General features: G+C 43.9%; 1 long non-coding RNA gene across 2 annotated transcripts in view; it reads right to left on the reverse strand.

The window, feature by feature from the left end:
- The window catches only part of LOC126457909 (uncharacterized), a 62,718-nt gene extending 54,570 nt beyond the window's left edge, over positions 1 to 8,148 (reverse strand). Inside the window, exons 1-4 of one of the 2 annotated variants that reach the window (XR_007585555.1) lie at positions 7,898 to 8,148; positions 7,717 to 7,806; positions 7,263 to 7,500; positions 5,443 to 5,556 (exon numbers count right to left, since the gene is read on the reverse strand). This is a non-coding gene — a long non-coding RNA (uncharacterized LOC126457909). Of the gene's footprint in view, positions 1 to 5,442; positions 5,557 to 7,262; positions 7,501 to 7,716 lie in introns of both variants that reach the window. The other variant, XR_007585554.1, reaches the window with a different exon arrangement.
- Positions 8,149 to 24,904: the final 16,756 nt, after the last annotated feature.

Here is a 24,904-nt window from a genome sequence, read left to right on the forward strand (position 1 = left end):
TAACAAAAATGGTGCAGGTAGCTGTGCAATAAGTTGCATCATGTCTGCCCTGGTAACGGCAGATGACGATGGAGTGTAAACGGTACAAATGGAAAATGTAAAAGTGGGGAGAGTAATGCGGATGGCAACTGCCTGCAGGCCGGTGTGCAACGTGATGGGATCATAGTAAATATCATCCCGGACCAGCAACATAACTCCTCCATGAGCCGGGATACCTATCACAGGGGGTAGGTCAAAACGCACAGAGGTGTAGTGTGCCAAGGCAATTTGATCGCATGGGCGTAGCTTCGTTTCCTGGAGGGCTACGACGAGCGGACGGTGCAAGCGGAGCAGCAACTTCAAGTCCTCTCGATTGGAGCGAATGCTGCGAATATTCCAGTGAATAAGTGCCATCGTAAGAAAAGGAAGATAAAAGAAGGGGTCACCTCGAAGGCCGCGGAGGGCCTGGCTTCGAGCGAGCACTGCCGCCGCTATCAGTAGGCGGACAGTCTTCGTCCATTGGGTCTATAGGTTCATCGGCCATCGTGGGAAGATGGCCGGGAGGGGGAGCTTCCTCCGCCGGTGAACAGCCAGATGTTCGGCTACCAGCGGTGCGGCCAGGCGAAACGGATGACGGCCTGGGGCGGCAACCGCTGGGTGGCGCAGGAGAAGAAATGCGCCGTGGCGGAGAAGGAGAACTGTGCTTCCTAGGAGCCTTCTTGGAAGGACGTTTGGTGGAAGTACCGGTCGAAGGCTGGGAGGTCGAGGTACGTAGGAAGTCTGCACGGGACGGTTCCTTCTTAAAGGCCTGTGCATCTGACTGCTGGGTCTTCGTCTTGGCAGAAGCTGATGAAGGTGCTTGTGTCTGAGGGGTGACGGGAGGAAGAGGAGACATCGACCGGGCGATCTTAGCACTGGCCGAACGGACGACCGTGGTGCTGAAGGTCAGATCGCATGTCTGGGTTGCCACCTCCCTGGTAGTCCGAGGAGAGGCGAGGATAGTACTGTATTTCCCCGCTGGGAGCAGCGTGGGCTTCCTACTAGCCAATAGCTTGCGAGCAGCCGAGGTGAACACTTTCTCTGTGACCCGAATTTCTTGGATACAGCGTTCTTCCTTATAGACAGGACAGTCGCGGGAGGATGCGGCATGGTCACCCTGACAGTTCACACAACGAGGAGACGGAGGTGGACAGTCACCCTCATGGGCATCCCTGCCACAAGTGACACATTTAGCCGCATTGGAACAAGACTGTCGAGTGTGATTGAAACGCTGACACTGGTAACAGCGCGTAGGTGTCGGGACATAGGGGCGAACAGAAATAACCTCGTAGCCCACCTTGATGCACGATGGCAGCTTAACACTATCGAAGGTCAAGAAAAGTGTCCGGGTCGGTACAAGGTCATTGTTGACCTTTTTCATGACCCTATGGACAGCCGTCACGCCCTGCTCAGCGAGGAAAGATTGAATCTCCTCGTCAGTCAGTCCGTCGAGGGAGCTAGTATAGACCACACCACGAGACGAATTCAAAGTTCGGTGAGCCTCCACCTGCACAGGGAACGTGTACAGGAGTGTGGCCCGAAGCAGTTTTTGTGCCTGAAAGGCGCTCTCAGTTTCTAGTAATAAGGTACCGTTACGCAACCTGGTACAAGATTTGACAGATCCGGCTATGGCATCTACACCCTTCTGGATAACGAAAGGGTTGACAGAGGAAAAATCCTTTCCATCCTCAGATCGAGAAACGACGAGGAACTGTGGGGCAGGCGGTAGTACTTTTGTCACTGATGGCTGGTCACGTTTCCGTTTTTGGGCAGAAGTCGAGACAGATGGAGTGAAATCCATTGCGGAGGAATCCCCCATGATTGCCAGCGTCTCCGATGGCGCGCTCCTTCCTTGTGGGGACCCTCTCAGAGGGCACTCCCGCCTTAGGTGAATGTTTACACCTCAGGTCACACCTCCCGAGAACCGGACGGAGGGACCAATCGGCATGGTCAGAAGGTATCAGCTCAGGCAATCACCCCTCCCCGGGCCTGGCCTTTACCAGGGGGTACGCGCGTGCCTTACATGTCCACCCAGGGCGGGGAATTACGCGTTACCCCGTCACCGGCTACGCGTGCGAACGCGTGGGTCGGCCTTCAGGCACGCACAGGGAGGAAGGAAGAAGAGGAAAAGGAGGAGAGAGAGGGAGAGAGAGGACAGACTGTCTCAAACGCCGAGGCGGAGACCAGAGAAGGCAAGGAGGAGAAGGCAAGGAGGAGAAGGCAAGGAGGAGAAGGCAAGGAGGAGAAGGCAAGGAGGAGAAGGCAAGGAGGAGAAGGCAAGGAGGAGAAGGCAAGGAGGAGAAGGCAAGGAGGAGAAGGCAAGGAGGAGAAGGCAAGGAGGAGAAGGCAAGGAGGAGAAGGCAAGGAGGAGAAGGCAAGGAGGAGAAGGCAAGGAGGAGAAGGCAAGGAGGAGAAGGCAAGGAGGAGAAGGCAAGGAGGAGAAGGCAAGGAGGAGAAGGCAAGGAGGAGAAGGCAAGGAGGAGAAGGCAAGGAGAAGGCAAGGAGAAGGCAAGGAGAAGGCAAGGAGAAGGCAAGGAGAAGGCAAGGAGAAGGCAAGGAGAAGGCAAGGAGAAGAAGACAAGGAAAGAGTAAGGAAGACAGTGAGGTGGAAAAGAGCAAAGAAAGGAACCAACCAAAGGAAGGAAGAAACGAGAAGTGAAAAAGCAAAATGACCGCAAATAGAGGTCGTGGAACCGTCCGTCTCCGGACGCAGGCGCTAACGACCCCCTTGAGGGGGTGGGACTCCTTTTAGTCGCCTCTTACGACAGGCAGGAATACCTCGGGCCTATTCTAATCCCCGGACCCGCAGAGGGAGGCACAGTAGGCTCTTGACTGGCGAATAACTTTCGAGCAGCAAAGGCTGACACCTTTTCCTTCACTATGATTTCCTGAATGAGCCATTCATCTTTAAAAATGGGGCAATCTCTGGAGGAAGCAGCGTAGTCACCCTACAGTTGATGCAACAAGGGGATGGAGGTGGACAAGCACCCTCATGGGCATCCTTGTCACACGTAACGCATTTGGCCGGATTGGAACATGACTGGCTGGTGTGATTGAATCGCTGACACCGATAGCAGTGCGTAGGGTTTGGGATGTAATGGTGAACAAAAATTATCTCACAGACCGCTTTTATGTTCGAAGGAAGTTGAATTCTGTCAAATGTCAAGAAGACAGTATGGGTTGGAACCATGTCCGCGTCAACCCTTTTCATGACTCGGCGAACAGCCATTATGCCCTGGTCAGACAGGTTGTTTTGAATTTCCTCGTCGGACAATCTGTCGAGGGAGCATGTATAAACGACCCCACGTGATGAATTTAAAGTGCGGTGCGCTTCCACCCGGACAGGGAAGGTGTGTAGCAGTGAAGTACACAGCAATTTTTGTGCCTGGAGGGCACTGACTGTTTCTAACAACAAGAAGCCATTTCGTAATTGGGAACAAGACTTTACAGGACCTGCAATTGCGTCGACACCTTTCTGAATAATGAAAGGGTTGACTGTGGAGAATCCTTGACCTTCATCCGACCAAGAAACAACAAGGAACTGTGGCACTGATGGAAGAATTGTCCATGGCTGAGGCTCATTTAACTTTCGCTTGTGAGCAGACATAGTAGATGATGAGGAAACCATTGCGGAAGTATCCCCCATGATTACCAGCATCTCCGGTGGCGCGCTCCTTCCTTGTGGGGGCCTTCTCTGAGGGCACTCCTGTCTTAGGTGATTGTTCACACCTCCTGAGAAACGGACAGAGGGACCAATCGGCAGTTTTGGAAGGTATCAGCTCGGGTAATCACCCCTCCCTGCGCCTGGCCGTTGCCAGGGGTACGTACGTGTCCTACCTGTCTACCTGGGGTGGGGAATTACGCGTTACCCCGTCACTGGCTATGCGTGGGAATGCATGGGTCAGCCTTCAGACACGCACAAAGAGGAAAGAAAAGGAAAGGGAGGAACAAAGAAATGGAAAGGAAAGAAGACAGGTCTCAAACGCTGCAGCGGAGAAAATGGTAAAGAGAAGAGGTTAGGAAAAGAGAAGGACAAAGACTTGCCAGCACAGAAAGCGAAGAAGAGAGACTGTTTTACAGTTTCGAGCGTCTGTCTCCGGACGTAGGCACTAAATAAACTCCCAGAGGGGGAGAAAGGGAAGGGAAGAGGCGGTGGTGGGGGGGGGGAGGGGGGGAAAGGGGGGGAGAGGGAAGGATGTGGAAAAGGAAGGCACGCAGCCCGGAAAGGAAGGAGGGCCACACCAGCTGGGGGTGCCCCCCACTATGCACATATCCACAAAAGAGTTGTGGACCTCCTGGGGGGCTAGCATCTTTTGTTGGGCTCAAAAATGTGCCTTAAGGGTTGCTTCACATTTAGGTATAGAAACAAATCAGATAAAGCCAGAACACAATTTTAATATTGACACTTTGGTATCTGCACTTAGCAATCTTGAAGATTGCTGTGCTTTGGTGTCCTGAGAAGAGACAGATTTTGAGCAACAAGATCCCACACTGACCCACCTTGAGCAATTCTTTGGCTTTTTACCCAAAAATTTTACGACCTTCAGTACATCTGCAATTACTGCCCACCTCTTGTCCGCATGCTAAAAGATACCACATTTATTCCTCTCGTACACCGTCTTTTCCCCCCCTTCTTCACTTTTTCAATATTGTACATCAAGCATCTCTTCACAGAAAGCAAACAATCAGCCTTCTATTACTACATTATGCACTGCAGCAGCTGCCGCCAACAGTGTAGCGTCAACAGTAATTGAATACATTGCAGAGCACGACAGCTAAAATTTGTAGTGACACGCAGAGTTGATAATTGTAACTACGTATTATACTGGTACTACTTTCTTAAATCTGTATCTGAAACAAGGTGTCAGACCAGATCTCTTACATTCTGAACTCCAAGTGCCTTATTTCCACAAAAAAGGAATATTTACATCTCAACTAGAACAAATGTCTTCACATCAAGATTCTGCCTCTATCCTCACCTACACACCCCCATTTTTTTGTTTAAGTGCCACATTGGCTGCTCACAGCCGGTGTTTTGTTAAGACCAGCAAGGCTGGACATGACTAACCATCTCCACATAGTACCAGTACCGTCACACTGCAAACAATCTCACAAGAGTAAAAAAGTAAAGCTGTGAACAGCACAGTGTATTGTCCTGCTGGAGGTGGTGTGCCTTTGCCTTCTGCTGATCTTTTAACTGGCTTATCCAGTCAATTACAGGGGGAGACATGTTTTAAAGTGGATTCTGAACCACAATGTAAATCAGCATTTTTCACATCAAGAAACATTACCAGAGGTACAAGAAATGATAAGTGACAAAAATTTACAGAGTACATTTACAGATAAATGTAAATATTCAAAAATGACAATTAAGTTTAAATTTTAAGCACAGTTGTGATTTTAAAAAATAACTACTATAGTTACCTTTTAATCCAGACACTAGGACTCTCCAAGGCTGCCTCTGTCCGTAAGATGCGAGATTCCCTCTAACTAGAACGTATGGCATTTGAGTCAAGCCTGAAACACCACCTTTTGTTCCTGCAAAATAAAGTTTGCCTTTTTTTCTTAGACAAATTTATATGATCTAATTAAACAATGAAACTGCTTTACAACATTATGTATTTATTTGGCACACTATTAAAAAATGTGAATAATTTAATCAGTGGGCAGTCCCCATTCATTCTCTGCACTCTTCTAAATGGCAATATTTTCATGAAGAGATAGCAACTATCGAAATACAACATTTTTAACAAATACTGTGTTTATTTAATTTTATATAAATGAATTTAGAAATGAATCTCTAAATTCAAATCTCCACAGATGCATGAATACATACGTACTGGATAAAACTGGTTATTTCCATAAACAAAATGTGTAATTTAACACTGTGTTGTTCTTGTCACCAAATCCATGGAGAAAGATTAACAGCTTTGCTCAAAAGAAGAACTGCTTGCTATACAATGTTCATTCAGAATATTGTGTCTACCTAGTCACTAGAAGTCACCCCAAACCAAGGCCCAATAAGTTATAGGAAATGATTCTGGGGAAGCAATGAACTAAGAGCTCAGATTCAAATTCTAGACTACCTCAAAACTTTTAATAATATCTTTTCTTTCATGTTAAATGTTCTTGTGCCCATAGACTGATTTAATGGAAGACAGAATCCAAACAGAAGTCCCAGATAGCAAAAGGCTGTACGTCCTTACATGTATGGCAGTACTTGCTTATAATCCTGGAGTTCTGAGCAAATAACACTCACTTCATTGTATATCGATAATTTTCACTTACGGACCGTCTGACAGCAACTGAATAAAACAATTTTTGTGCCATACGCGTTTCGCCTTTATTTTCTGCAAGGCATCATCAGTGGCAGGTTGCGTGGCCAATTTCTTACATATTACGTTCCTGTTGCGTTTTTGGTGTTTTTCTTCTTATGAATGCCAATTTGCGGTTTTGTGGGAAAAAAACAGATGTCTTACATTTGCATAAATGGGAGGATGTAGTTAAGAAATAAACTTTCTAAAAAGTTGAAACGAAACAGCCATTTCCTCAGTGGTAGAGTTAACGGTGAGTAATACGAGAAAAATTTTTGCTGTTATAGTTACTGATATTTTGACACGCCAACATACGTAACGAAACTTTAAAAAGTGCATGACAACACTGAATTTCTTACACGCTTGTTACTTTTAAAATTGAACTACCCTGGATTTCTTATTTTTGTTCTGTAACACCAAAAAGTATATAAATGGTGTTACTATGGTCCTACAACACAAATTTCAAAGACGGTAACATTGCCTCAAGTGATTGTCTTGTCTTAATACTTACATTATGTGGAGCAAAGTAACCCGCTCCAGGGGCTACTTTCCTGCAATTTTTAAAACATTATCAAACAAATTTGCCGTCTTTGTATGTAACTAGATGATTTTGACACTGTTTTAGAATAAACTTACATTTTCAAAAGTCTTTTCACAATACTACTATGGATTACACGATTTAGTTTGAATAATCTGTCTAGAAGCTGAGGAAAGTATCCCTGCTTTACGGAACCTTATTAGTTGTGTGTCGGAGAGCAACTTGACGGAACGATGCTACACTTTTCTAAGAATTCTGAGCATCGATGAAATACGCTGCATCACAACGTTAAAAAGCAATATCAGTTACACTAGCAAGCTTTCCCTCTTTAAGACGTATTCACATACAAAAAAAATTTTCATGGAAACATACAACTCAAATACGTGACTAACCTGCTTTCAGGCAGCTTGACAACCTATGCGATGCGCTACACAGGCCTTCTACACAATGCTATACAGCAGACGCCACTTAACGACTGTCTGTCAAATTGTGCAGCACTGCAAAACTTCCGCACAACAGCGCCCTCCTATTTAGTACCAACACAGCCACTCCCATCGAAGTGATTGCCTTAACAAATGACCTTCAGTTCTGTCTGAATCGTTGCAGTCGCTCCAAAGAAATTTGTCGTACCTAAAAATAATTGGAACTGTCACATTGAGTTACTTAACATTTTTTATTTCTCAGTAAAATGTTACTACTAGTTATTAATGAAAAAATTGTTTTTCGTATTACTTTTTATAAGATACATAGTATTAAACTTAATATTATTCCTCGCATACATATGATTTTTCATTGAATACAAAGTAAGGACAATCTGAGAGCAAATCAGCGCAGAATATACCCTACCGTAAAAACGCAGTATCGAGTTTAGGCCACATTCAAAATGGCAGTCATTTTATTGGGGCTTATAAAATATCTTCGCTTGGGATTATAGTCCTGAAAGAAAATTTAAAAAAATCTAGAAATAAAAATATGTCCATACACGGAGTGTATCACGCCAGTAAAACGCCTGGCGCTGGAGTCTTACTCCACGTTGACGGAATCAGGACTGACGTCATTATGACGTGTACGCGTTGTATCGAAAACGATAGACATACATGAAATCTTCACGGAGTATCAACCGAGTGGCGTCGTCTTCTAGTCGCAAGGTTTCAATGGATTGCGTATCCATTATCTTCAGGCGATGATTGATACGCAGTCCACTGAAACGTTGCGACAAGTACACGACGCAACTCGACTGATAACCCGTTAAGAGTTCATAGCTGAAATACGCCGAGAAAGCCTACAATCGCATACGATAGTCATAGACTATATATTGTCTCTGGTCTATGACGACAGAGGCTGCGTATCGACTTTCGGGATCGTTCCAGACGCTAAAACTGCGGTAGCAATTTTCACCACAGTCTAACATAATAGTCGGGACACTTACTGCTGTAAAAATTGGTACCTTTAGGCAGCTGGATGGTCACTAGGGCTCCAAGCGGCAAAAAAGGAGAACGTCAGATGCGTCGTAAGCACAATGTTTGTTTTGTATCCCTTTCCTACGTGGTTTCCGAAATAATTGAATTATTTTTTCGCCTTCTAGAAATTGTGTAATATCAGAAGATATAGATGTTTCTAAAAATAATTCAAAAATAAGCGCAAATAGGGATGAAAATTATGAATCCAGTAGCAAGCTACAATGCATTTGTGAAGAAACACAGTATGACGTTGAATAGAAATGTAGCTCATCACGTTTATATCAAAATAATATAAACGCAGATTCACACATAAGAAGCATAGACATATGCCTCTACGTACAAAAGGATTGACATCCCATTTGTCGTTCTGTAGGCCTACTGTGTTTTAGTCATTTGTTGCCTGTTGCTACAAGTACGACCTTCATCTTCATAATAATAATTATATCATTGAAGACTAAGGACTCTCATGGATATGATGGAGTGCCTAGCAGAATATTGAAGTACTGTGCTGCACATGTTAGCCCTCTATTTAGTCATATTTGTAATTTTTCCTTTAGGAATGGTCAGTTTCCTGAATGATTAAAGTACTCAGTAGTAAAGCCGCTTTATAAAAATGGAGATACTGATAATGTACAATTTTAGACCTATTTCTATGCCATCAGTGTGTGCTAAAGTTATTGAAAAGGCGGTGTATGTGAGGATAATTGATCATTTTATATCACACGATTTACAAAATTGTTAAGGCTTTCGTGGCCACTTGTTGACAAACTGTCTATTGGCTTCTGTCTCGGGTTCTTCGGCCGACGTTCATCTAATACATTCCCAGAGTGACGGACAGAATCGGCTGTATATTGCGCAAACATGGCGTAAAGACGGTTTTCAAACCGACAAGGAAGATCAAAGAGTGTCTTAGATCGGCGAAGGAGAAAAGAGACCCACTTGTAATGTCGAGAATATACCGTATACCATGCACATGCGGAAAAGTTTATGTCGGAATGACCGGACGATCCATCAACACCAGGATCAAAGAGCATAAGCGACATTGCAGGTTGGGGCAGGTGGAGAAATCGGCCGTGGCAGAGCACGCACTGAATGAGACCGACCATGTAATAAAATTCGCCGACACGGAAGTCCTGGCTGTAGAGAGGCACTATCACACGCGCTTGTTCAGAGAAGCTGTAGAAATACAAAAACACGCGAACAGTTTCAACAAGAAAGAGGAAAGCCTTAAGGTCAACGGATCCTGGCTTCCCGTACTGCAGCGAACGACCGTCGCAGGTAGCAAGAGGAGAACCGCACCGAAAATGACCGCGGAGAAGCCCTCGGACGTTGGCGCGCCAGGTACATACAGTCTGCGCCCGCGAGCTCGGCTCCAGTTCACCACCGGCAATGGAGGGTGAAGCTTTGACAATGCCAGCCACTCGTGCTGGCGAAACGTCAGAAAAATCATTAGATGATCGTCGGCCGAAGAACCCGAGACAGAAGCCAATAGGCAGTTGATCACATGATTTGCTATCGAATGTACAGTTCGGTTTTAGAAGTCGTTTAACAACTGAAAATGCTATATTCTCTTTTCTCTGTGAGGTACTGGATGGGTTTAAACGAAAGGTTTCGAAAGCTATGCGTAGTTTTTAGTTTAACTAAGGCATTTGATTGTGTTGATCACAAAATACTGCTCCAGAAGTTGGACCATTAACTCACAATAGTTTCACCTGTTGCTTTAACAAAAGGTCATTATTCACAATGTTGAGAATGGCTGTGATGTGGTGTCTGAGTGGGGTACTGTCAAGGGGGGCGGGGGGTGCCCCAGGAATCAGTGTTGGGGCCACTCCTGTTCCTTTATGTATATAATTGATACGCCCTCTAGTATTATGGGTAACTGTAAAATATTTCTGTTTGCTGATGACACTAGCTTGGTAGTAAAGGATGTTGTGTGCAACATTGTCTCTGTTTCAAATAGTGCAGTTCATGACCTAAATTCATGGGTTGTACAAAATAAACTAACGCTAAATCACAGTAAGACTCAGTTTTTACAGTTTCTAACACACAATTCAACAGAACCTGACGTTTTAATTTCACAGAATGGGCATATGATTAGTGAAACTGAACAGTTCAAATTTCTCGGTGTTCAGATAGATAGTGAACTGTCATGGAAAGCACATGTTCAGGATCTTGTTCAAAGACTTAATGCTGCCATTTTTACTATTCGAACGGTATCTGAAGTGATTGATCGTTCGACACGAAAATTAGTCTACTTTGGTTATATTCATTCGCTTATGTCATATGGTATAATATTTTGGGGTAACTCTTCCCATTCGAAAAGGATATTTTTGGCTCAGAAACAGGCAGTTCCGGCAGTAAGTGGTATAAGTTCGCAAACTTCTTGTCAACCCCTATTCACTAGTCTGGATATTTTGACATTGCCCTCCCAATATGTATACTCCAGTGTCGTTTCTTGTTAACAATATCAGCTTATTCACAAGAATTAGCAGCTTTCACTCAGCTAGTACTCGGCATACATCAAATCTTAATTTGGATCAGACTTTCTTAATACTTGTGCAGAAATGTGTGTAGTATACTGCTGCATCCATTTTCAGTAAGCTACCACTCGAATTAAAAAATCTTAGCAGTAATCCACGCGCTTTCAAATCTAAACTGAAGAGTTTCCTCATGGTTCACTCCTTCTATTCTGTCGAGGAGTTCCTTGAAAAATTAAGTTGATTCTCGTTGTAGTGTTTATTGCGTTTACTTAAACTTATGGACTGACTTTTTCGAGTTCATAGACATTTTATTTTTAGCGTTTATTACTTTTATGTTGTAATTTCATGTACTGACATGTTACATGACCTTGGAGATTTGCTCCTCAATTTGGTCCTATGGAACTTTACATGCAAATAAAAATAAATAAATAAATAACTCTAAGAGGGACAAGCAACTGTCAAATAGCGGGAGAATTATGTTCTCCATGTAAACTCCAAGTCTGCAAAGCCAATAACACTGTCAGAAGTTTTGTCATGTGTTAAATTTGCCATTAGAGACATTTCACCCAACGACACATTCACTAGTTTATCAATATCGTTGTAATGCTGTTTCCTCTGCTATAAAAGGCGGAATATATTGTCACTTATCCTACATTTTATCTGTATGTATTCCACATACCTCTGTAATGCTGTAATATACGCATTGTTGGCAACATAAAACATTCTGACAAAATCTTTATGCGAGAGTGCTGCAATATAATAAATTTAGAGCAAACATTTTACTTTCGGCTTTCCATCTTGCAGCATGGTTCTCCTTCAATGGCATGCTAATCTGGCTTAACAAGTCAAGGGGATCTTTTTTAAAATATAGGGATCCTAATTTGCTTGTCCTTCTTCAATTGATCCTTCTGATACAGTTACTGCTGCTGTCGGTACTTAAAACGATAGGCACTTTCCTTCTCCTGTAATAGTTTTGCACGAAGTCTAGCGATCTGCGTATTCTGAAACTACACACAGTTTTGCAAGACACGATTAACTGCACTTAATCTAACCACTCCATCGTCAAACCAGGTCTGTGTTGACAATTCTGATGAATATGGCACTAATATATGGAGAACTGAATTGGCTGCTTCTATGCCATAGGAGTGTTCTACAGTTTTTGACGAATTTTCGAACCTTTGTGGCAGTTTCCTTTTCACCATCAGTTGAAGTGGCTTATGTGGGATGTCAAACAGTGTGGTATTGCGTTCCTCACGAGTTTATTATTGTCTGCGTTCATGAACTGCTTTTTTTATTGTCTGCATCATGAACTGCTTTTGTTCGAAGTGAAGGTAAACAGGGTCTTTTTTCACAAGATCTTCTCGTTTGCTATTCACTCGCCATTTTCTTCTCCTAAAACGAAACACTGTTCATTAATACACATGTAATTTGCAAGCGAATCCTGACGTTACAGTTTAGAACATGGTGTTATATACCTCTCTGGGTGCTTAGGAAACCTAAAAAAACATATGTGGTATCTTCTCTTTGTTGTTGCAATTTATGACACTACAGACGCTCCCGTTTGTAAAGACCACTATATAAACCAAAATAAAAAACTGCTATTCACTTTGGCTTTCAGGATCTCGGGGATCTCAATAGTTTTACTTCCTGGCTGCTTGGTGCGCTGCTGGCGCATTAGGCAACAAAATCAAGGCGAAGTGTTGCGGCTGTTATGCTAGATGGTGTTTTCACAGTGCAGCTCATTATATCCTCTACATTCACTCTAATTTTGGAAGCGATTGATGTCTTCATCTTTTTAAAAATGTGAACCTGCCAACCCCTGGAAAAAAATGAAGCTTCATAAAGCCTAGGCATTACCGTTACAAAGGTACCGTCAGATGATTGATGTTATGCAGCATCAAGAGTTCCATGTTAGACGCTACGAATGATCTTTTCTTTTTTTAATACGGAAACTGTCGCTAAGTAACACCATGCAGCATGGTGCAGAAGCCACGTTAAGCCTATTTTACACGACGACATTGGGTTGCGCCACTTGTTGCGTGGAATGACTTGCACGCAAATGGTTTCATATTTGACTGTAGACACGGCAAAACCAGTATACACTTCAGTTTCATCGTTTTGTGGATTCCTGAGTCGTGTCTGAAATGAAAGTTTTGGCAGCTGCACGTAGCAAGAGTTGTGTTGGAGTTAAAGTTTGTTGAGCGGAATCGCTGCATGAGAAAAAAAAAGAAACGTGTTTCGATTCATCACTGGATGAAGAAAAGACGTCAGCTCGGTTGCTCAGCATACTTGCTGAAACAATTTGTAATGGAAGACCGAACAATTTCTTTTAATTATCTTAGAATGTCACCAGAACTGTTAATGTTTCTTCTAAATAGAGTTAATTATGAGATAAGTGATAAAGATATTGTAATGCATGATCATGGTGATCAAAAAGTCAGTATAAATTTGAAAAATTTAATAAACCACGAAACGATGTAGATATAGAGCTAAAACTTGACACACATGCTTGGAATGACATGGGGTTTTATTAGAACTAAAAAAAAAAAAGTGTCGCTACACGTGTGAAAGATCTCTTGCGCCCATCGTTTGGTGATGATCGTGTGCTCAGCCACCAGTTTCGTGATGCTTGGCCTCCCAGGTCCCCAGACCTCAGTGCGTGCGATTATTGTCTTTGGGGTTACCTGAAGACGCAAGTGTATCGCGATCGACTGACATTATTCCTCGACTACAGCTATTGTTGAGGAATGATGGTGGACATATTGAGCATTTCCTGTAAAGAACATCATCCTTGCTTTGTCTTACTTTGTTACGCTAATTATTGCTATTCTGATCAGATGAAGCGCCATCTGCCAGACATTTTTGAACGTTTGTATTTTTTTGGTTCTAATAAAACCCCATGTCATTCCAAGCATGTGTGTCAATTTGTACCTCTCTATCTACAGTATTCCGTGATTTATTCAGTTTTCAAATTTATACTGACTTTTTGATCACCCGGTACACATCACATTGCATGCATTATAATCGAGCACACTCAGCATGCTATAAGATGCGATTTTAGTTGGTGATGACGCTCTATGATAAACACCAATAATTATTAACTGTAATAATTATTAACATTAGCAGCAGTAATTATTCGAAGCAGGCCGCATTAAGAAGAGAATCTCTTGAAGATAGATCTGTACAGCGGCAGTATTTAAAAATTCAAACATATGTGAATGGGAGGCACTGCTGCGACGTTTTAAATTGATGAATATTCAATAAAGAATATAGCTTCTTGATTTGTGTAGCCTTCCGTCCTGTCAACAATATTCCTTAAAAAACATAGTCGGCCAACTCGAACGATGGGATTTTAGTCTTGTAGAGGAGAGCAGTTCTACAGCTAGAATTACATTTGCTTGTATTTTTCTAAATTGAGTTGTATATGTTCTCCTAATTCAATAAATTTTGCTCTGCAGGTCACATATTGTCAAACTATCTATGTTCTGATCGCACATGACGGTCTCACGAGCAGGAATATGTTGCTTACTTTTGTAATCAGCATCACTGAAATTCCACAAACACCTATGCAAAGCATAGGTGTCCAAAAAGCGAACATTTTTCTCCGTCCCCAACTTCATATTTCAGTTTGTCTACACTCTAGGAACACACATAACCTCAAAACTCATGCAACTAGTGTCACTAAAGTTGGAAGACGCTGAAAGTGTTTAGTTTCACCGACGAGTTACGCAAATGCGCGGCGCGCTTCCGCAGTGGCCGGTTGCGCAGTTGCCTGCAATCTAGTGTCGTCCTGTAAACTAGTCTTTAAACTCGACACAAGTAGGGAATGACCTTCAGAAATGATTCAGTTGTTAAAATTAAAGACTGAAATGTCTAACACCAAAGCATTTCTTCCATACAGTAAACGTTACTCATCACAGTACTAAAAGCTTCAGGCATGACTTTTGACAATGTACGCAAGGAAAGCAGTCTGCCCTGACACATGAAACATAGATGTAGAAGGGCATAGCATGTTTTTTATGGAAGTTGAAATATACCGAGAGTGAACTGAAAGTATTTCTTCGAGTACCTACTTATTTCATGAGTAGAAAGAGATGTTGGAATTGTGTGAACAATATATTTCGTGTGTGACAGCGCAAAGTGCACTGTGTAAAATAGACCTCTTTGGCATTGTCTAACACTCTTTGTGTGCGCTAATTATTCTGTTGTGTTCGCTGTAAATTTTTTTTTATTGTTCTTGAATGTGCAAATATAGTTATTAGTAAAATGTCCTTTTTTTCTCCTTAATACTTATTCAGCTGCGCAAATTCCAATAGGTTATGGGCCCAGGCTGCATTTGGAATAAGTATATCAATAAAATAGTAGGGAGAAAGTATTGGAAAAGTTCCAATTTACGTGAAGTGCGAGTTATCCTTACAAGACGATCGCAATTTTTTTTTCCGCATTATTTTTCGGTGTTCTTTACGGCAATAAAAAGCAAGAATGAGTGCGGCACAAATTCCACAGATTGAAAGACTTATAGGTCGCGAAAACTATGCAACCTGGACGTTCGCAGTAGAAGCGTATTTACGTTTAGACGACCTATGGGACGTGGTAGATGGGACAATGAAATCCACAGATCAGAATTATTCAAATAAGGATAGGAAAGCAAAATCAAAATTGATATTATTGATTGATTCGGTGAATTATGTTCACGTTGAAAAAGCTGCTACAGCGAAAGAAGTCTGGGACAATTTACGAAGTGCATTCGAGGATGGTGGTCTTACGAGAAAAGTAGGATTATTACGCGAGTTAATTACCACTCGTCTGGACAAATGTAAGAATGTAGACGAATACGTTAACAAAATAATAACCACGTCGAACCGACTGAGAAACATCAGATTCGAGATCGCTGACGAATGGATAGGAACATTGCTGTTGGCAGGACTGCCCGAAAGGTATGCACCTATGATTATGGGACTTGAAAACTCGGGTATACCAATCACAGGCGACAGTGTTAAGGTGAAAATCCTGTAGGACGTAAAGAGTGCTCCAAGCTGTTGTACATTGGAGAAGGAAGGTGCGTCTGCTCTCTACTCAAAAAACAAAAACTAGAAACCAGTGAGGTGCTATAAATGTCAGAAGATGGGACATATTGCGTCTCAGTGCAAAGAAAAAGTAAGCCCAAGATCAGACACTCAGCAAAAGAGGTATGTTACTGATAGCACAGAGAGAAGGACCAATAACAAAGGTATGGCACTATCATGTTTTTATTCTTTTGGCGGGATGAGTAATTGTGATATGGAATGGATTTTAGACTCAAGTGCATCTGTGCATATTATTAAAGATAAATCACTTCTTTATGACATCAAAGATAAGACTCATATGGGAATATCTACTATTGATGGCAACAACCTCCAGTGTCACCTGGCTGGGAAACTAGATCTACATCTAAGTGTAAATGGTGAATCAGATATGGTTACAGCACACAATGTTCATTATGTGAAAAATGTGGCAACTAACCTGCTGTCTGTAGGGGAAATTGTCAAGAAAGGAAATACAGTCACTTTTGACGTGCAGGGTGCAAGAGTAATCAGTGAAAGTGGTGAAGTTGTCGGGTTCAGCTAAACTGGTGGCTGTCCGACCTTTGCTTAACGTGATTCAGAAGAATGAAGACCTTCCGTTGAGCAACAATATCTTTATTGCGAGCGCGTATCTGACGACGCCCGGCATGCATGGACAGATCGGAGCTATAAAATTTGCTTCCGGCCTATACAGAGGATCCTTAATCCTCGGAAACTTCCGTAGTTAGGAGAGAAAACAGTACTCGTCCACACAAGTCAGGAGGCACGGAACTACTCACTAACTCAAAAAACAAGGAATAATAACAATAAACAGAACGTATATAAAAGCTAGAAAAAACAGCGCCTCTAGAGGCTGGGCACGGAACTACACAAACGTCGCCTAAAGTAATTACGATCGCACACCACTGCACTGACACACGCGCACAGCACACACACACACCGGCGAGCTTGAATTAGCGCGCGGCAGCGTCGCTACATCAGCCCGCCGGGCGGAAGCGGAGCGTCGGCGTCGAGAATCCGCGCCGGAAAGTGCACCCGACGTCCAGAACGGGTCGTCCTCGTCGGAGGAGGAGGAACAACGTCAGGAGGCGGATGTTGTGCTGCGTTGGGCGGCGAATGTTGAAGAGCCGGCGCCGGAGATGTGGCGTCAGTGTCTGGAACAGCGGTAGATGGATGCCTACGACGAGGTGCCGCTAGTGGGATGTCAGGAAAAACATACGCAGGTTTAACCCGATTCAACGTAACAGTCGTGGTTTTGCCGTTCACTAGGATATCCATGGTGTGGGCACTGCGCCGTAGCACTTCATATGGACCAGAATAAGGAGCTTGTAGAGGCGGTTTAACGCCCTCAGTGCGGAGCATGACGTGACGACATTGTTCCAGGTCCTGGTGCACGAAAGTGGGCGGCTTGCCATGACGTGTGGCTTTCGGAGGGCGAATCTTTGATACTTGGTCCCTCAATCGTCGCAAGAAATCCGGCTGGCAAGTAGCAACTGTCTCTGTGGCATCAGCGTCTACAAAGTCACCAGGAAGGCGCAGTGTTTCTCCATAAACCAGTTCTGCCGCTGACGACCCCAGGTCTGGTTTGAAAGTCGTCCGTAAGCCTAACAAGACCACTGGTAGTGCGGTTGTCCAGGTTTCTTCGTGGCACATCAGCGCGGCCTTCAAACAACGGTGCCAGCGTTCGATCATTCCGTTGCTTGCTGGGTGATAACTTGTGGTCTTATGGTGGGTGTAACCACAAAACTTGGCCAGCTGTGAGAACAGGTCTGATTCAAATTGCCGTCCGCAGTCAGTGGTAATATGTAGTGGGCATCCAAATCTTGCCAACCAAGTCATTCCAAAAGCGGAAGCTAATGTGTCTGCTGTGATATTATCCACCGACACTGCCTCCAGCCAACGCGTAAAACGGTCGATCATTGTAAACAGATATCTTTGCCCGTTCGAAGGTGGAAGTGGTCCGACTACATCTAAATGAACGTGGGCAAAGCGGGCGGTGGTATCCAGAAAATCGCCGATCGGTGCGTGTACATGGCGGTTAATCTTGCAGCGTTGGCACTGAAGACAAGATTGGACCCACTCGCGGCAGTCTTTTTGCATGCCTGGCCACACGAAACGTTGCGATACTAGGCGGAATGTCGGGCGTACCCCGGGATGGCACAATCCATGTGCTATATCAAAGGCTTGTCTCCTAAAAGCCGGCGTCAGAAAGGGACGAGGTCGGCCGCGAGAAACGTCGCAGTATAGCTGTGTATCTTCCCCCGGAACATCAACGAGTTTCAGTTGCAATGCGGAAGCCGTGTCTTTAACATAGGCAAGGAGTTCTTCGTCGTCTCTCTGTGCCTGTGCCAGTGCAGGAAAGTCTATGGTACTGGAAACACTGCTGATCCGTGAAAGGCAATCCGCAACAATGTTGTCGATCCCAGAAATATGTCTAATGTCGGTAATAAACTTGGCCACGAACTCGAGGTGATGAAATTGACGGGGAGAGCAGTTGACACTATTCCGACGGAAGGCGAACGTGAGTGGCTTGTGGTCTGTATATATCGTGAAAGTTCGCGCTTCCACTTGGGGGCGAAAATATTTCACTGTCTGGTATACTGCCAGGCGCTCACGGTCATATGTGCTCCATTTTCTCTGTGCAGGCGAAAGCTTGTGGGAATAATACGCCAGTGGCTGCCATGCGTTGTCGGACCATTGTTGTAACGCGGCACCGATCGCCGTCTGGCTCGCATCTACGACAATTGCTAATGGCGCGTCGAGCCGTGGGTGTGCGAGAAGCGCGCGTCGGCCATGCTCCTCTTTGTTGCCTCGAACGCAGAACACATGTCCTCTGTCCACTGTATCAGAGACTTGCCATTTACTTTAGGGCCTGATAATGCCGCCGTCAAAGGTTCCTGCTGCTCCGCAGCGTGAGGAAGGTGTCGCCGATAAAAATTGAGCAACCCCAAAAAACGACGTAATTCTTTGATCGTAGTTGGTCGGGGTAGCTGCAAGATAGCGTCCACCTTCTCGGACAGAGGAAGAGAGCCTTCAGCAGAAATCTTATGGCCAAGAAATGTCACCTCTGACTGCCCAAAAACACACTTGTCCACGTTCAAGACGACACCGTAACGCTCCAATCGCTCGAAAATCTCTCGCAGATGTTGTCGGAGTTGATTGCGGTCAGCAGAGAACACTAACACATCGTCCAGGTAGGCGAAACAGAACGGCAGCCCCTGGAGAACCGAGTCTATAATCCTTTGCCAGGTCTGAGCGGCATTGCGTAAACCGAAAGTCATAAATTTGCTTTCAAATAAACCGAAAGGCGTTACTATTGCAGTCTTTGGAATGTCGTCATTGGCCACCGGAATCTGTGTATACGCTTTAGCGCAGTCCAGAACTGTGAACACCGTGGCACCATGTAAAGCGTGATTATAATCCCTCAGTAACGGAACGGGATATCTGTCCGGCACTGTTCGCGCGTTAAGCGCACGGTAGTCACCGCATGGGCGCCTAGCTCCACCCTTCTTCGGAACAAGATGTAATGCGGAGGACCACGGGCTCTTAGATGGCCGCATTATGCCCTCGCGAATCATGGCGTCAAATTCTGCCTTCGCTATCTTCAATCGGTCCGGAGCGAGACGCCTAGGTCGGCATGCTACTGGGGGACCATCAGTCGTTTGAATGTGATGCACCGTGTCATGTGGTATGAACCTGGGAGCGCCGGGCGGCCTGGGTAAGTTCGGATAGTTAAGCAGTAATTCAGTGTACTCACCCTCTGTAGCATGGACCAACTTGGCACTGTGCGTTGCGGTGTTGCGACGGAAACCCGTGACTACTAAGCCAGTGACGCTGTCTACCAAGCGTGCGTTCGCGACGTCCGGCAGCAGGTGGTAATGCGCGAGGAGATCAGCCCCGACGATCGCCTCCGTGACGTCAGCCACTGTAAAATTCCACTCGTACGAGCGACGTAGGCCGAGATTAAGTTCCATCCTCTGTGTGCCATATGTTGCGATGGGAGAATTGTTGGCAGCCGTCAGACGGAAGGCAGTTGGCGGCCGGCAACGATGTATGGCTGTTCGTGGTATGATACTCAGGTCCGACCCAGTGTCTATTAAAAACTTAACGGCGGAACTCCTATCGGTAACGAACAGGCGCTTGGAGGATAACTGGCAGTCGGTTGCGCCTATTGTCGACCGCCGGTGGCGTTTGGGTGCGAGCATGGCGATGTGCACTTCCTTGCCTGATCGCCGAATCGTCGGTGGTACCAGCACAACGGTACCTCGCCTTGCGCAGTGGTAGTACCGCCGGAAGATCTGCTTCTCGAACGCTGCCGTCTGTATCGTCTTCTTCTATTATTGTCGTCGTCACGCGCCAGCAGCGCACTGACCTGGGCGCACAAAAGCTCAACCTTGGCAGCGAGAGAATCATGGTCGGCTCGTGCTACAGACGAGGTACTGTTTGCACTGTTGTCCAACGCCGCGACTGCGCTGACCGGGGCCGGTGTGATCGCGTCCTGAATCCGGTCTGCTAGCTGCGCCACGTCATCCAGCGGCATGTCCGTTTGTGAGGCGATTATGGCTTTTATTTGCGGCGGCAACCTACTGCTCCACAGCGTTCTGAGCAGACTGTCTGGCACAGTAACGGTATCAACTTTGCTGCGTAGATGTCGCAGGTATTGAGAAGGCTTCCTGTCGCCAATTTCTTCCTGTGTCAGAACCTGACGTATCCGGTCCTCTTGCGACGCGGCCACCCGTCGAATCAACTCTGATTTTAGCCTGGCATAAGCTCCAGCCTCGGGCGGTGCTGTGATTATGTCCTGCACCTCGGCTGCATAACGTTGGTCGAGTTGGCTCACAATCAGCGCAAATTTAGTTGCTTCGACCGTTATTCCAGCGCAGCTAAAACTTACCTCTGCCTGCGCGAGCCAGAGTACCGGGTTGTCGGGCCCGAACAGCGGTAAACGGACTGCAATCCTGGAGACGGCCTGCTGTTCGGTCATTATGTGCTCGTTACTTACGTAGCTCATGGCTGCTTCTTCTTAATCACGTCGGTCTCTGCTTGAATCACGTCGGGCTCTGCTTGAATCATGTCGGGGTCACCACTTGTCGGGTTCAGCTAAACTGGTGGCTGTCCGACCATTGCTTAACGTGATTCAGAAGAATGAAGGCCTTCCGTTGAGCAACAATATCTTTATTGCGAGCGCGTATCTGACGACGCCCGGCATGCATGGACAGATCGGAGCTATAAAATTTGCTTCCGGCCTATACAGAGGATCCTTAATCCTCGGAAACTTCCGTAGTTAGGAGAGAAAACAGTACTCGTCCACACAAGTCAGGAGGCACGGAACAACTCACTAACTCAAAAAACAAGGAATAATAACAATAAACAGAACGTATATAAAAGCCAGAAAACACAGCGCCTCTAGAGGCTGGGCGCGGAACTACACAAACGTCGCGTAAAGTAATTACGATCGCACACCACTGCACTGACACACGCGCACAGCACACACACACACACCGGCGAGCTTGAATTAGCGCGCGGCAGCGTCGCTACAAAGTTATAACTACAGCAAGTAACGAAAGGGGTATTTTTAAGTTGGATACCATTGACAGTAAACATAAAAATGTTAGTGATTCAGTGTATTCAGCAGAACGTTTTTTAAGGCACCAGAGGCTTCGACATCTAAATAGAAAGAGTATGTCTATAATAAAGGATATGGTAAAGGGAATACAGAATTTTAGTGTGTCCAAGGATCCTTGTGAGACATGTATAAAGGGAAAACAAGCAAGATTACCCTTCAAGACTAGTAAGAGTAAATCCACAGAAGTCTTACAGTTATTCTACACAGATGTATGTGGCCTGATGGAGTGTGAATCCATAGGTGGGAGTAATTATTTTCTTATATTTATTGATGATTACTCACGATATATTCATGTTTATTTTCTTAGTTCTAAAGACCAAGTGAGAGATATCTTTGAGGAATATTGCAATATGGTTGAAAGGTGGATGGGAAAGAAGATCAAGAACATCAGGTCTGATAATGGGAGAGAATATATTAACCAGAAATTGAAGAAACGTCTGGCAGAAAAGGGAATCAGGCATCAAACTACCATAAGGTACAGCCCATCTCAAAATGGGGTTGCTGAGAGGGCTAATAGGACCATTGTTGAGAAAGCAAGGAGCATGATGACTGACGTTGAATTATCCAAAGATTTTTGGGCTGAGGCAGTGTCAACAGCTGTATATTTGAACAACAGATCACCTACAAAAGCATTAAAGAATAGAACCCCTTATGAGATATGGATAGGAAAGAAACCTGATCTAAGCAATATAAGGGTTTTTGGGTGTGATGCAATGGCACATATTCCAAAACAGCTAAAAGGAAAATGGGATCCGAAAGCTAAAAAGTATTTTTGTAGGCTATTGTGAAAATTCAAAGGGCTAGCGATTAATGGATCCATTGACTAAAAAGATTGTCACAAGTAGAGATGTAATATTCTTTGAAAATATAAAGGATTCAAAAGAGAGCAAAACTACTAAGTCAACTGCACCTAGTTCAGAAGGTGAAACCTTGTGTGAGGAAATAGAAAGTGAAGAAGAGGAAGATGACAGCCAAGGACAAATGGATACAATTTATGATGACAATGGGTTAGAGGATGAAAAAAATGAAGAAAACAATGTAAGGCGTTCTTCTCGTGTACCAAAACCGAAGGAATATCCGGATTTTGAGATGTATACAGCACAGTCTTTTAATGATGAGCCAAGAACAGCAGAAGAAGCAATGAGTGGCCCAAACTCTCAAGAATCGAAAGAAGCGATGAAGAGAGAATTAGAATCTTTATATCAGAACGAAACCTTTGAATGGATAGATATGCCAGGAGATAAGAAACCACTGCAGGCAAGATGGGTATTCAATTTGAAGAACCCTCAAAGATCACCAAAATACAAAGCAAGACTTGTGGTAAAAGAATATTCACAAAAACAAGGGGTAGATTACGAAGAAACTTTTTCACCTGTAGTCAAGTATGCATCATTGAGATATTTTTTAGCCTTGAGAGTAAAACGAAATTTAATAATTCATCATATGGATGTTAAAACGGCATATTTAAATGGAAAATTGGAGGAGGAGATATGTATCATTCCACCAAGGGAAGCCATAAAAACCAGATCAGAAAGTAAAAAAATTGGCGTTTGAGAAAAAGTATTTATGGACTTAAACAAAGTGAACGTTGCTGGAATCGATGTCTACATGAAACTCTAATAAATATGAATATGAAGCAATGCAAGGCAGATCCCAGCATTTGCTATAAAGGGAGAAAAGAAGAAATAATAATAATGGCGATATGGGTGGACGATTTCTTTATCCTGACTGAAAGTGAAGGCCAAATGAGAATTTTCAAGAAACAGCTGCAAACCAAGTTTAAGGTGCATGATTTGGGAGAAGTCAAACGTTATTTAGGTATGCAGATTACTAAGGATGAAGAAAGACAAGAATTGAGCATAAGTCAATCATCATACACAGATAAAATATTAAAGAAATTTGGCATGAGTGATTGCAAACCCGTAAGTACTCCAATGGAAGTAGGAGTGAAGTTAAGTGTAAATGAGACTGATGTGGAATGTGACAAGAATGTTCCTTATTTAGAAGCAGTAGGGAGTCTGTTATATTTGTCTCAAATGTCACGACCCGACATTGCTTTTGCCACCAATGCAGTGAGCAGATATTGCAGAGACCCAAAGGAAAAGCACTGGAAAGCTGTAAAGAGGATATTCCGATACCTAAGAGGAACCTCAAACTATGAGTTAAAATACCATAGAGATGGTAACGCAAAACTAGAGGGATATAGCGATGCGAACTGGGGGAGTGAATTGGGAGGCAGATACTCCACCACTGGCTGCTGTTTTAAATTAATGGGGGGCCTCATATCATGGTCCTGTCAAAAGCAAAAACCTGTTGCATTGAGCACCGTAGAGGCCGAGTATATGGCACTATCTTACACCACACAGGAAGCATTATGGCTACGAACATTAAGAAGTGAAATAGAACCCAATTTAATTGAGGAACCTACAACCATCTTCTGTGACAATAAGGGAGCCATAAACCTAACTAAAAATGATGTTACTAGTGCTAGGACAAAGCATATTGATATACGGCATCATTTCATTCGGGACCACATAGATCGACAGAACATTACCATGGACTATCTGCGCACAGAAGACATGTCAGCTGACCTTCTGACCAAACCCTTGGAAAGAGAGAAGTTTGAGAAGATTGTGGGACTATTTGGTTTATCTTGTGGAAGCAACACACAAAATATAAGATCAAGGAGGGGTGTTGGAATTGTGTGAACAATATATTTCGTGTGTGATGGCGCAAAGTGCACTGTGTAAAATAGACCTCTTTGGCATTGTCTAACACTCTTTGTGTGCGCTAATTATTCTGTTGTGTTCGCTGTAAATTTTTTTTTGTTCTTGAATGTGCAAGTATAGTTATTAGTAAACTGTCCTTTTTTTTCTCCTTAATACTTATTCAGCTGCGCAAATTCCAATAAGAGAGAGTGATACATGTTCCTTTAACTAGCCTCATTCTTCGGAGAAGAAGTTTTCAGAGATTCCAGTAGCCATGTAACCAGTGAAGAAGATCGGCTGCGCATTCACAAGTAAGTCGATTCGTGTAAAAGAAGTGTGAAGGTTGCACACACACTTCACCACTTTAACACGTCCAAACCGTTAGGATATTTAGGTAGAATATTACATAACTCTTGTTTACCTCTGCAGTCAATAAGGGTGGTTCATACACCTTATTATATATTAGACTTTCACTAGTTAACATCTCATTTGAAGTTAATTGTTGAGATGCTAACTGAGCATGCGAAATTAATCATATTTTACTACTTAAAACAAGAGTTGGATTTAGCTCAGCATCTGGCTTAAATGGTATTATACTACTATTTCCACTAAAATTACAAATTAGTGTTTTGTTATTTAAATATCTTTACTACTATATATTTGAGCAACCAATCCATATCAAGTAACACTGGTAAAT

Source organism: Schistocerca serialis, chromosome 2 (assembly GCF_023864345.2).
Source record: "Schistocerca serialis cubense isolate TAMUIC-IGC-003099 chromosome 2, iqSchSeri2.2, whole genome shotgun sequence".
NCBI lineage: Eukaryota > Metazoa > Arthropoda > Insecta > Orthoptera > Acrididae > Schistocerca > Schistocerca serialis.